Source organism: Bufo bufo, chromosome 2 (assembly GCF_905171765.1).
Source record: "Bufo bufo chromosome 2, aBufBuf1.1, whole genome shotgun sequence".
Taxonomy (NCBI): Eukaryota; Metazoa; Chordata; class Amphibia; order Anura; family Bufonidae; genus Bufo; species Bufo bufo.
In genome coordinates this window covers 596,740,545-596,753,530 of record NC_053390.1, presented here as the reverse complement: position 1 = coordinate 596,753,530, position 12,986 = coordinate 596,740,545, and positions in this window count along the sequence as shown.

Sequence of the window (12,986 nt, the reverse complement as noted above, 5' to 3'; positions counted from 1 at the left end):
GGGGGCATATCCTAGCGATATGCCCCCATTGCCTGAGACGGGAATACCCCTTTAAAATGCCTCACATTTTTTCCAACACATTAATTTTCCATGTCAGCTGTAGCATGTTACATTTACGTTTACTGCCGTAGAATTTCAGATTTTGAGTAGGAGACTTACTTACTGGTGCCTAGGGTCCACCAGTAAAATTTATTTAGGGTGCCCTCCGTACGGTTACATTCAAATATTACTTGCTCACATAGCGGCAAGATGCTACCAGATGACTGAATATGGGGGTCCCTGCAACACCTTTGAAAAGGTAGGTCCTGGGGAAAAAAGGATACTGGCTAGCTTTCCTCTATACCTTGTAGTCATCTCAGCTCTGGTCCTGTCTATAATAATAAACTGGGGAGTTTCTTTAATACTCTATCAAGTAGTTTTTTATATGAATATAGGCTGGTTGAGGTGCTGTATATTGAATATATGTATGTAGTGTAGTGTAAGCCTACTGTGTTATGTGCCACGTGTGCAGGGGGTGGGAGACGAGGGGCCCACCTTGCTCAGGGGCCCACCGGGGGGATTCATCTATACCCCTGTAGGCCAGTCTGAGCCTGCTTACATCATACAGTTCTGTGGGAAAAAAAAAATGTTTTAGAACAATCTATTAGAATGAGTTGTGAGGAATAGCTGTACATTTACTGTTAATGGAGGCTTTTTCTGGAAAACTAAATGAAAATGTTCTGTTTTTAAACTATGAATATATTGTTGCTACCTACAACAATAACTCTTTATGCAAAATGGCAAAGGATGTGAAAAGAGGCCGGGTAACATGTTTTCATTCCGTGTTTGACCTAAAAAAATAGAGCAGACCTCTGGAAAACCAAGACAGAAGGCTGAGTGTTATGGAGCATTTTGTAGTTCTCTCTGCAATACATTCATTCATTCAGATGACTTTATGCATCCTACAGTAAAAGGACTTCCATTCTCTATGGTTTGTGTTTTCCTATTAAAGTGATAGATTGCAGGCCTGTGTATGGTGAGAGTTTACCCTGTTCTCAGCTGTATCCGCAGTGTGATATCTGTAAATAACTATACAGCATTGATCTATGCAAAGACAGCATTCATCTTAACCACTTAAGGACCACAGGTTTATACCCCCCTAGTGACCAGGCCCTTTTTTACAAATCGGCACTCCACAACTTTAACGGTTTATTGCTCGGTCATGCAACTTGCCACCCAAATGAATTTTACCCCCTTTTCTTCTCACAAATACAGCTTTCTTTTGGTGGTATTTGATTGCTGCTGAGATTTTTTGTTTTTCTGATATTAATCAAAAAAACCGCAATTTCCTCAAAAAAAAGTGTATTTTTAACTTTTTCTGGTAAAATTGTTCAAATATAATTACATTTCTATACAAGTTTGTGTCAGAATTTATTGTGCTACATGTCTTTGATAAAAAAAAATCCAATAAGTATATATTTATTGGTTTGCGCAAAAGTTATAGCGTTTACAAACTATGGTACAAAAATGTGAATTTCCGCATTTTGAAGCAGCTCTGACTTTCTGAGCACCTGTCATGTTGAGGTGCTAGAATGCCAGGATAGTATAAATACCCCCCAAATGACCCCATTTTAGAAAGAGAACACCCCAAAGTATTCGAGGAGGGGCATGGTGAGTTCATGTATGATTTAATTTTTTTTCACAAGTTTGCGGAAAATGACACTTTCTGAGGAAAAGAAAATAATAATAAAGTTTCCATTTCTGATAACTTCTGGCAAAAAAATAAAAAATCTCCCACGGACTCACTATTCCCCTCAGTGAATACCTTGGGGTGTCTACTTTCCGAAATGGGGTCATTTGTGGGGTGTGTTTACTGTTCTGGCATTTTGGGCAGGGCTAAATTGTGAGCAACCCTGTAAAGCCTGAGGCTGGGTTCACACTTGAGCGTTTTACAGCGCGTTCAAACGCGCTGTAAAACGCTCAACACATGAAAACCAATGCTTCCCTATGGCCCTGGTTCTCACTTGAGCGCTTTACAGCGCGTTTGAACGCGCTGAAAAACGCCCTACGCTCAAACAAGTTCTTGAGCTTCTTTGGGGCGTTTTGACGCGCGTTTGTGGCCATAGGACACTGCAGTCAATCACACAAACGCGCGTCAAACGCGCGTTTACTATTGCAAAAAACGCACATAAAAACGCGCGACAAAAACGCGCGTTAAACGCGCATATAAAATGCGCTCAAGTGTGAACCCAGCCTAAAGGTACTCGTTGGACTTTTGGCCCCTTTACGCACCTAGGCTGCAAAAAAGTGTCACACATGTGGTATCGCCGTACTCAGGAGAAGTATGGCAATGTGTTTTGGGGTGTATTTTTACATATACCCATGCTGGGTGAAAGAAATATCTCTGTAAATTGTCAACTTTGTATAAAAAAAATAAAAAAGTTGTAATTTACAGAGATATTTCTCACACACAGTATGGGTATATGTAAAAATACACCCCAAAACACATTGCCCTACTTCTTCTGAGTACGGCGATACCACATGTGTGACACTTTTTTGCAGCCTAGGTGCACAAAGGGGCCCAAATTCCAATGAGTACCTTTAGGATTTCACAGGGCATTTTTACGCATTTGGATTCCAAACTACTTCTTATGCTTTAGGGCCCCTAAAATGCCAGGGCAGTATAAATACCCCACAAGTGACCCCATTTTGGAAAGAAGACACCCCAAGGTATTCTGTGAGGGGCATGGCGAGTTCATAGAAGATTTTTTTTTGGGCAAAAGTTAGCGGAAACTGATATATATATATATATATATATATTTTTTTTTTTTTTCTTTTCTTACAAAGTCTCATATTCCACTAATTTGTGACAAAAAATAAAATTTTACATGAACTCACCATACCCCTCACGGAATACCCACTGAACGCAAGTGTGGGCACAAGATTAGGCCTGATCGGGCGAACACTGCGTTTTTTGTAGAGCCTAAGTTGAACTCTAATGTACTGATATAGATCTGATTGCGATCAGTCTTGATCACTTACAGATACTATATAGTACTAGTGCTGATTAGCGACAGCGATGATGCTAATCAGCGATGTAACGGAACGCCTAGCACCCCGACCGGGTACCTCAGTCGATAGATGCTCCTAGTGCTTCCAGAGGACTCCAAGCACTCCACTTGACACCGTCAGCACTGCAGACCCCACGAACCGCTGAAGCTTGGTGGAGGTCTCGCCGTCTCCTACCCACCCTGGACCTACGACAAGGCTCCAGGCTCCAGTGGGTGAACCTCTCCTAAATGCAGAGAGCAGGAACCAGGAACAAGCTCTTACAAGAGCTTCTACTCAGGGGAGTATTGTGATATAGCAATCCCCAAGAGTGTAGTTATTCCATCCCCCAAACATGAGCCAAGACTTCATGAAGGTATAAAACAGGAAACAGGAGAAAATGAAAGAAATGCTCCAGCACTACGGTAGATGGTATAAAAGTCCCGGTCTTTAATGTCACCAAGAATCCAGGTGAGTACAGCAATCACAAAAAACACTGGTGGTCCCCGGTTCCCCGGATCTACGCGTTTCGAACAGTCGTGTTCTTAGTCATGATCCGGGGATCATGACTAAGAACACGACTGTTCGAAACGCATTTCTTTCATTTTCTCCTGTTTCCAAAAGGACTGGCTTGAGTCCGCTCCGTGCACTGCCGTGCAGGACGTTGAGGTGAGCTGGCTACAACCCTATCTATACTATAAAACAGGAACTCTATTTATTTTAACACAAGCATTGATTTATACACATCTACCAACAAGGTTACCACCCACAGGGTTTTGTAAAAACAGCCAATAACCACGTACAATACACTCAGACACTCCCACACAAAATCCTCCCCTCTGCCCGCGATAGAATTACCTCACACTGGGTTGATGCAATCATCACAGGCAGGCGAATACACAATATCCTCTGTTCTAGAGACAACCGAGAAGTAATTCAATTATCTCTCAGGACAAAGGACATCGCCAATACACACAAAGAGACAATGGAACAGACCTCCCTACTCAACGTATACAATGTCCCACCCTTTTCAATACACATAGACATTTAACATCCCAAAATGGCCCGAATTAGACCAGGGTTCAAGTTAGTCCAAGTCCTTTGTGAACAAATGAGGCCTGGCTGATGAGAGGTCCTATAATCCTGGGGCAAGAGGCTAGTAGCCAGGCCCCTCCAAAACCCAGTGGCGAGGTTGGTTTCGCCACACATCTCCCCCTCCCAGGGAAGACTAACCAGATACCTGACCTCACAGTCAGTACCTGAGTTAGTCTGGCAGTCCACCCACAACCCAATACTGGACCTGTTGAATTTTGGGGCCTGGCTCTGTTCTGTATGTCCTCAGCTGTTGAGTGGGCATCTGCTACTCCTTGCTTCCTTGTGGTTCTCTAGCTTGGAGCTGTAGGTACTTGGTGGGCAGAGGCCAACTGCGCTCTGCCCAGATGCCAGCTCTTCCGCTGGAGTAGCCTGTGGGAAGTCCGGCTCTGAAGAAGAGGATAGGGGAGGGCAGAGGCCAGCGGCGCTCTGCCCTGATGCCAGCACTTCAGCTGGGGTGCATGGTGCAAACTGCTGCTGGGTAGTAAATGAACGGTTAGGGCAGAGGCCAGCGGCGCTCTGCTCTGATGCCAGCTCTTCTGCTGGAGAGGGGTCAGTGGGGTTTAAAGCCTTACCCACTACCCTCAGTATTGGGCTGGGAGAGAGCTGTGGAGGGGGGCTATCACTTACCCCCTCCTCTGGATACCCCATCTGCCACTGGGGAGAGAGACCAACTGTCTTCTCTCCCTGTAGAGTATACTGCCGCTGGGTAGTGAGACTGGCTGTCTCCACTACCAGTGATTCTGGTTGTTGCAGAGATGAGGGACCGACGATCGCCTCTCCCTGTACTCCCAGTGGCAGTTGGGGATCTGGGCCGCCTGCCCAGCCACCCTGTTGGGACGGTGGAGTGACTACGGTCCCATCTCCACCTGCCGACTGGGGTTCCTCCCAGTACCAGTCTATGAAGTCCCCTACCTCCACAATTGGTGAGGAAGTAGGGGATACCTTAGCTGTGACTTGCCAGGGGTAGGGCTGCAGGTCTGGGCCTGGTATCCAACGGTCTTGTATCTTGCGCTGGGCTTGAATGGAGCGAAACAACTGTTGATAATCTTGCTCCAGCTCCCACTCCCTTTGGACCAGAAAAGTCAAATCTGCCCTCACCCCACTAGTTGTAGGCCAATTGTGCAAGTCCCACCTGTAGTCAGTAATGTCCCAAAATCTAGACTCTTCTGTGCTCCCAAAGTCAATGTCTTCAAAAGATTCCCACAATAAACCAGGGCAATTATATTCCTCACCTTCGGGCTTGGCGTACTCCTCCATCCATGGAGACTGCCGTACTGTGTCCCACCATAGTGCTTGGTAAGCGTCATCCAGCCAGGTTTCCTGCCATACCAGTGTCTCAAGCTCTGACACCCACTCCATCAATGGTTGCTCTCCCAGTAGAGGTAGTCACAGCGCCAATCGCATTCGCAATCTCTGCTCCTCACTGGGAAGACTCTCACCCCTCCGACGCTGCACGTCCTCCAGGGCCTGGTGCCATACGCCTTTCTCCTCGGCATCCCTGTAATCCGGGTGATCTTCCTCATGGAATGCTGTGCAGGAACCAGCGGCATCCATATTGCTGTAGCCAGGGGCGCTGTACGGATACTAGCATTGCCCTCAATATACTCCACGAATGGTGTCTCCGAGCTGCTTCTCCTCACACTAGGACGCCATCCCACTGCTTGCCACCAATGTAACGGAACGCCTAGCACCCCGACCGGGTACCTCCGTCGAGAAATGCTCCTAGTGCTTCCAGAGGACTCCAAGCACTCCACTTGACACCCTCAGCACTGCAGACCCCACGAACCGCTGAAGCTTGGTGGAGGTCTCGCCGTCTCCTACCCACCCTGGACCTACGACAAGGCTCCAGGCTCCAGTGGGTGAACCTCTCCTAAATGCAGAGAGCAGGAACCATGAACAAGCTCTTACAAGAGCTTCTACTCAGGGGAGTATTGTGATATAGCAATCCCCAAGAGTGTAGTTATTCCATCCCCCAAACATGAGCCAAGACTTCATGAAGGTATAAAACAGGAACTTTCTTTATTTTAACACAAGCATTGATTTATACACATCTACCAACAAGGTTACCACCCACAGGGTTTTGTAAAAACAGCCAATAATCACGTACAATACACTCAGACACTCCCACACAAAATCCTCCCCTCTGCCCGCGATAGAATTACCTCACACTGGGTTGATGCAATCATCACAGGCAGGCGAATACACAATATCCTCTGTCCTGGAGACAACCGAGAAGTAATTAAATTATCTCTCAGGACAAAGGACATCGCCAATACACACAGAGAGACAATGGAACAGACCTCCCTACTCAACATATACAATGTCCCACCCTTTTCAATACACATAGACATTTAACATCCCAAAATGGCCTGATTTAGACCAGGGTTCAAGTTAGTCCAAGTCCTTTGTGAACAAATGAGGCCTGGCTGATGAGAGGTCCCATAATCCTGGGGCAAGAGGCTAGTAGCCAGGCCCCTCCAAAACCCAGTGGCGAGGTTGGTTTCGCCACAAGCGACTAATCAGTGACTGCGGTGCGGTGGGCTGGGCGCTAACTACCTAACAAGTAGCTAACTAACTGGCGGTGATAAGGGACCCTTACAGGGGGGTGATCAATGACAGGGGGGTGACAGGCGGGTGATCAGGGAGTCTATATGGGGTGATCAGGGGTTAATAAGGGGTTAATAAGTGACAGGGAGGGGTGTAATGTGTGTGTGGTGCTTGGTGCTACTTACAGAGCTGCCTGTGTCCTCTGGTGGTCGATCCAAGCAAAAGGGACCACCAGAGGAGCAGGTAGCAGGTATATCAGACGCTATTTACAAAATAGCGTCTGATATACCTATTTGATTGGTTCTTTTAAAAATCTACAGCCTGCCAGCCAATGATCAGCGCTGGCAGGCTGTAGTTAAACTTGAATACTGCGCAATCCTATGAACACGCGCTCCTGTGAGTGCGTGTTCACAGGAAATCTCAGGTCTCACGAGATGACGCCAATAGGCGTCACTGAGACCTGAGAGCGCTGCCGTCCAGACGCCTATCGGCGTTACCATGAGGGCAAGTGGTTAAAATGATGTTACCATAAGCAATCGGCGGAACAGGGATTTGTGTTTTAGTTTGTAAAAAGCTGTCAGTTCACCCTCGGAACTTATACATAATCAGTCACAGAACATATTCACAAAGTCATGAACATAAAAGTAGAAAAGAAAGTTAGAATAAAAATAACACCAAAACCTAAAAAAGAAACTAGGCAAAGAAAAATCCAATCCAATGTTATATAGGATTTGTACTTTTTACTAAAATAAATGTAAAAACATATGAAAGGCAAGGATCCTATGTGTGCAGACAAGGTACTCACCAGATTTAAGTCTTGTACATTGGGGAGACAGCAGATACACTAGCGTAAGTCCCAGGACAAACGATCCAAAGCCTGTGTACAAACATCTTAACCTCTTCAGGACACATGACGTACCGGTACGGCATGTTGTCCTGGTACTTAAGGACACATGACGTACCGGTACGTCATGTGTATTTCCGATCACCGCCGCCCGGCGAGTGGTGATCGGAACCTGGTGCCTGCTCAAATCATTGGCTGTGACCCCCCCCCCCCCCGTGTCGACGATCTGCTTTTACCTGCGGTTGCGGCAGCTGGCTGCGGTGCCATCGGGTCCCCATGCGGCTATAAGGGGGACCCGATGGCATGGGAGGCAGCGCGATGCCTAAGGAAGGCATCGCGCTGCCTTCCGGTGACGAGCCTGTGAGATCCAGCCCCCTGGATCTCACAGGCCGGAAGCTGTATGAGTAATACTCACTGTATTACTCATACAGCCAATGCATTCCAATACAGAAGTATTGGAATGCATTGTAAAGGGATTAGACCCTCAAAAGTTCAAGTCCCAAAGTGGGACAAAAAATAAAGTGAAAGAAAAGGTTTAAAAAATAAAGTTTTTCCCCAAATAAAGTTAAAAAAATTGGTAAAAAATAGGGGGGGAGTATACATATTAGGTATCGCCACGTCCGTATCGACCGTCTCTATAAAAATATCACATGACCTAACCCCTCAGATGAACACCGTAAAAAATAAACCATTTTTTGTCACCTTACATCACAAAAAGTGTAATAGTTAGCGATCAAAAAGTCAGACGCACCCCAAAATAAAGCTAATAAAACCGTAATCTCATCCCGTAAAAATCATACCCTACCCAAGGTAATCGCCCCAAAACAGAAAAAATTATGGCTCTTATGATTTTTTTTGTTTCAAAAAAGAAATCATTGTGTAAAACTTACATAAATAAAAAAAAGTATACATATTAGGTATCACCGCATCCGTGACAACCTGGTCTATAAAAATACCACATGATCTAACCTGTCAGATGAATGTTGTAAATAACAAAAAATAAAATAGGTGCCAAAACAGTTATTTCTTGTTACCTTGCCTCACAAAAAGTATAATATAGAGCAGCCAAAAATCATATGTACCCTAAACTAGTACCAACAAAACTTCCACCCTATCCCGTAGTTTCTAAAATGGGGTCACTTTTTTGGAGTTTCTACTCCAGGGGGGCTTCAAATGGGACATGGTGTCAAAAAAACCAGTCCAGCAAAATCTGCCTTCTAAAAACCGTATGGCATTCCTTTCCTTCTGCGCCCTGCCATGTGCCCGTACAGTAGTTTACAACCACATATGGGGTGTTTCTATAAACTACAGAATCAGGGCCATAAATATAGAGTTTTGTTTGACTGTTAACCCTTGCTTTGTAAAAGTAAAAAAAAAAATTAAAATTAAAAATCTGCCAAAAAAGTGAAATTTTGAAATTGTATCTCTATTTTCCATAAATTCTTGTGGAACACCTAAAGTGTTAACAAAGTTTGTAAAATCAGTTTTGAATACCTTGAGGGGTGTAGTTTCTTAGATGGGGTCACTTTCATGGAGTTTCTACTCTAGGGGTGCATCAGGGGGGCTTCAAATGGGACATGGTGTAATAAAAAACAGTCCAGCAAAACCTGCCTTCCAAAAACCGTATGACATTCCTTTCCTTCTGCGGCCTGCCGTGTGCCCGTAGAGCGGTTTACGACCACATATGGGGTGTTTCTGTAAACTACAGAATCAGAGCCATAAATATTAAGTTTGGTTTGGCTGTTAACCCCTGCTTTGTAACTGGGAAAAAATTATTAAAATGGAAAATCTGCCAAAAAAGTGAAATTTTGAAATTGTATCTCTATTTTCCATTAATTCTTGTGGAACACCTAAAGGGTTAACAAAGTTTGTAAAATCAGTTTTGAATACAATGAGGGGTGTAGTTTCTAGAATGGGGGCATTTTTGGGTGGTTTCTATTATGTAAGCCTCGCAAAGTGACTTCAGACCTGAACTGGTCCCTAAAAATTGGGTTTTTGAAAATTTCTGAAAAATTTCAAGATTTGCTTCTAAACTTCTAAGCCTTGTAACGTCCCCCAAAAATAAAATGATTCCCAAAATGATCCAAACATGAAGTAGACATATGGGGAATGTAAAGTAATAACTATTTTTGGAGGTATTACTATGTATTATAGAAGTAGAGAAATAGAAACTTGGAAATATGAAATTTTTTACAAATTTTTGGTAAATTTGGTATTTTTTTATAAATAAAAATAAATTTTTTTGACTTCATTTTACCAGTGTCATGAAGTACAATATGTGACGAAAAAACTATCTCAGAATGGCCTGGATAAGTCAAAGCGTTTTAAAGTTATCATCACTTAAAGTGACACTGATCAGATTTGCAAAAAAATGGCCTGGTCCTTAAGGTGAAATAAGGCCTAAAGGGGTTAAAGGGGTTGTCCCACAAAAAATAGTCTGCAATTTTCAAACCAGCACCTGGATCTGACTACTTTTGTAATTGCATGTAATAAAAAATTTTGTATAGGCACTGAGTTATTCAATAAAATGTATCTGTATAGTGCCACTTAATTTCTTATTTCTTTGACCGGCTCATTAATAAGTCCACATATGCTCAGTCTTATCTTTCAACTGTTTCCTTAGCTGTGATAGGCAGAGAGCTGCAGTGGAATGGACACAACCCCTGAGCTGCAGCAGAAAAGACACTCCCATCTTGATATAAATCTAGCAGAACGATGGAGCAATGAATGGGGAGATCTCTGGATCCATGTGAGGTACACAGATGGTTTCAGTTTTGTTAGAAAGGTATTGCCATGTACTGTATGATGTCTGGGATAACCCCTTTAAGGACAAAGGATACTTGTTTGATGACAGCGAGGTTTGCATTCTTAGATACAGAGGAGGACTGGTTCAAAAGAGGTGTGAGAGAAGATACCTATGTTAAATTTTAGAAACCTATCTTGAATAGAGGCAAAGGCCCTCTTCCCTCTACCCTGCTTTTTATCTGTTAACCAGCTAGCTACCTCACTTTCCTGATCCTCCATACTACTACCCTCCGCCTCATCTACCACACAAAGTTTCTGCTCAGTGAGCAGGAAACTCTTCCATATTGCCAAGGTGTCTCTGTATTGAAATTTGGTCATTTAGATACAGAATCTGGTATTCCAAATGGGCAACTTGCTCACATTTTGCACAAAAATATGCACCCTCAAATGGCTGTTCCAGGAATGCACACATTGCACAAAATGTGCACTGGACTGCCTTGTCATGGAGCATATACTTGCTAATGGGGGTTACACCAGATAAAAAAAGAAAAAATACAATAATACAACATAATGAAAATGATAGACAGCTGAATTAAGTTACATAGTCACATAGTTAATATGGTTAAAAAAAGACATAAGTCCATGAAGTTCAACCAAGGGATAGGTGGGGACGCGAATCCCAAAAGGAAGTGAGACTCAGATTTCTACATGTTTTCAGAAGCATTAATGTAATTTACTTTTAAGAATTCATCTAAACCCTTTTCAAAACTGTCCACTGTTTGTGCTGTGACCACATCCTGAGGAAGTCTATTCCACAGATTCACAGTTCCTATAGTAAAGAAGCTTTGACGCTTCTGGAGATTGAACTTTTTCTTCTCCAGTTGGAGGCAGTGCCCCTTGTCTTTAAGGGCATTTTACATGGAACAGTTTTTCACTGTAATTTTTATATGGCCCATTTATATATTTGTATAGGTTGCTCATGTCCCCCCTTAGACGTCTCTTCTCAAGACTAAATACATTTTATTATTTGAATCTTTCTTTATAACTTAGACCCTCCATGCCGCTTATCAATTTAGTCGCTCCCCTCTGTACTTTTTTTCAGCTGCAGAGCGTCCTTTCTATGGACTGGTGCCCAGAACTAAACTGCATATTCCAGATGTGGCCGCACCAACACTTTGTAAAGTGGTAATATTACATCCCTGCCCCGTGAGTCCATGCCTCGTTTAATGCAAGACAATATTCTGGTGGCCTTAGAAGCAGCCGACATTGTATGCTGTTATTTAATCTACTATCTACAAGGACAATAATCAAAGAGAGGAGTTAAGAGGTCAGATCTATGGTATATCTGCACTCGGGATTACCTGGAATAAATGCAAAAATCTGAAAGGGTAATCCTAAAACATAACATTTAATTTAATATGCCAATAAAATCCTAAATGCCAATAAAATCCTAAACTGCACATGGGACGCCCCATGCAGTTATACTTACCTGTACACTGCATTATTCCTTCACCTCTTACCTATGAGGTAGCCCATATAGGACCCGACCATCTTGGTGTACCTTAAGACCATTTGACTGAATGTGTCATTTCTGGTCTGCAGGTTTGACCGCTTCATCTAGGATCGGCCTGCTCGATTTTTTTATCATCTCCCCTGATGAACTGCCCCATGTCCTGGCAGCGAAACATGCGTGTAGGGTTTTTGCTCATGCATATTTAGGGACATACAGAACTTCAGAGTTAGGGACAGGTTCCGGACGGTGTCGTCCTTATAAGGACGAGTGCCCTGTGGTCAGGCTGCTACCATACTTCTAGTTACAGGGCTTACTGGCAAGACAGCTATAGGGACCGCTTAGGGACCCTGCACACATGTGTTTGACTGCCAGCCAAATGTTATCTTCCCTGTGATTCATCCGGATATCCATACAGGATGAATCACTACTGCAATATCGTGTGGTGAAGCATCTGACGACCTTCCCTGGGTACCGGTAGGACACACTGGTTACTCAGTGCCGCCGTGCACTTTAAATATTGTATTTATTTTTCCTTTGGGATAACCATGGGCCACGTGCACAAGTGGTTTTCAACCGTTATCCCATTATATGATTTCGCACAGTCCATTTAGGATTTTATTGGCATATTAAATTAAATGTTATGTTTTAGGATTACCCTTTCAGATATCTACAAGGACATCCAAATCTTTCTCTATAAGTGACTCTCCCATTGTTACATCCTCTAGGACATATGAAGCACAGAGATTATTACTACCAAGATGCATAACTTTACATTGAACCTTATTTGCCAAGTTGAGGCCCAATCACCCAGAGTGTTCGTCAGCTTGTATTTTATGGACATCTTCCATAGACTGCACAGTACTACATAGTTTAGCGTCATCTGAAAAAATAGAATTGGTGCTATTAATTCTGTTCTCGATATCATTAAATAAATTAAATAATTGAGGAATTTGCAAATCAGGTTAGTCTGACAACTTCTGTCCTTGGTAAACCCATGTTGATGATCACTTATAATATTATTTACAGTCACATACTCCTGTATATAGTCCCTTAAGAGTCCTTCAAACATTTTCCCCACAACAGAAGTTTAACTAACTGGTCTATAATTACTGTGGAGGACCTTGATCCTTTTTTGAATATGGGAACCACACTTGCCTTGCACCAATCACTTGGCTTTAAAAATTATTAACAGAGACACAGGAATGACTGAACTGA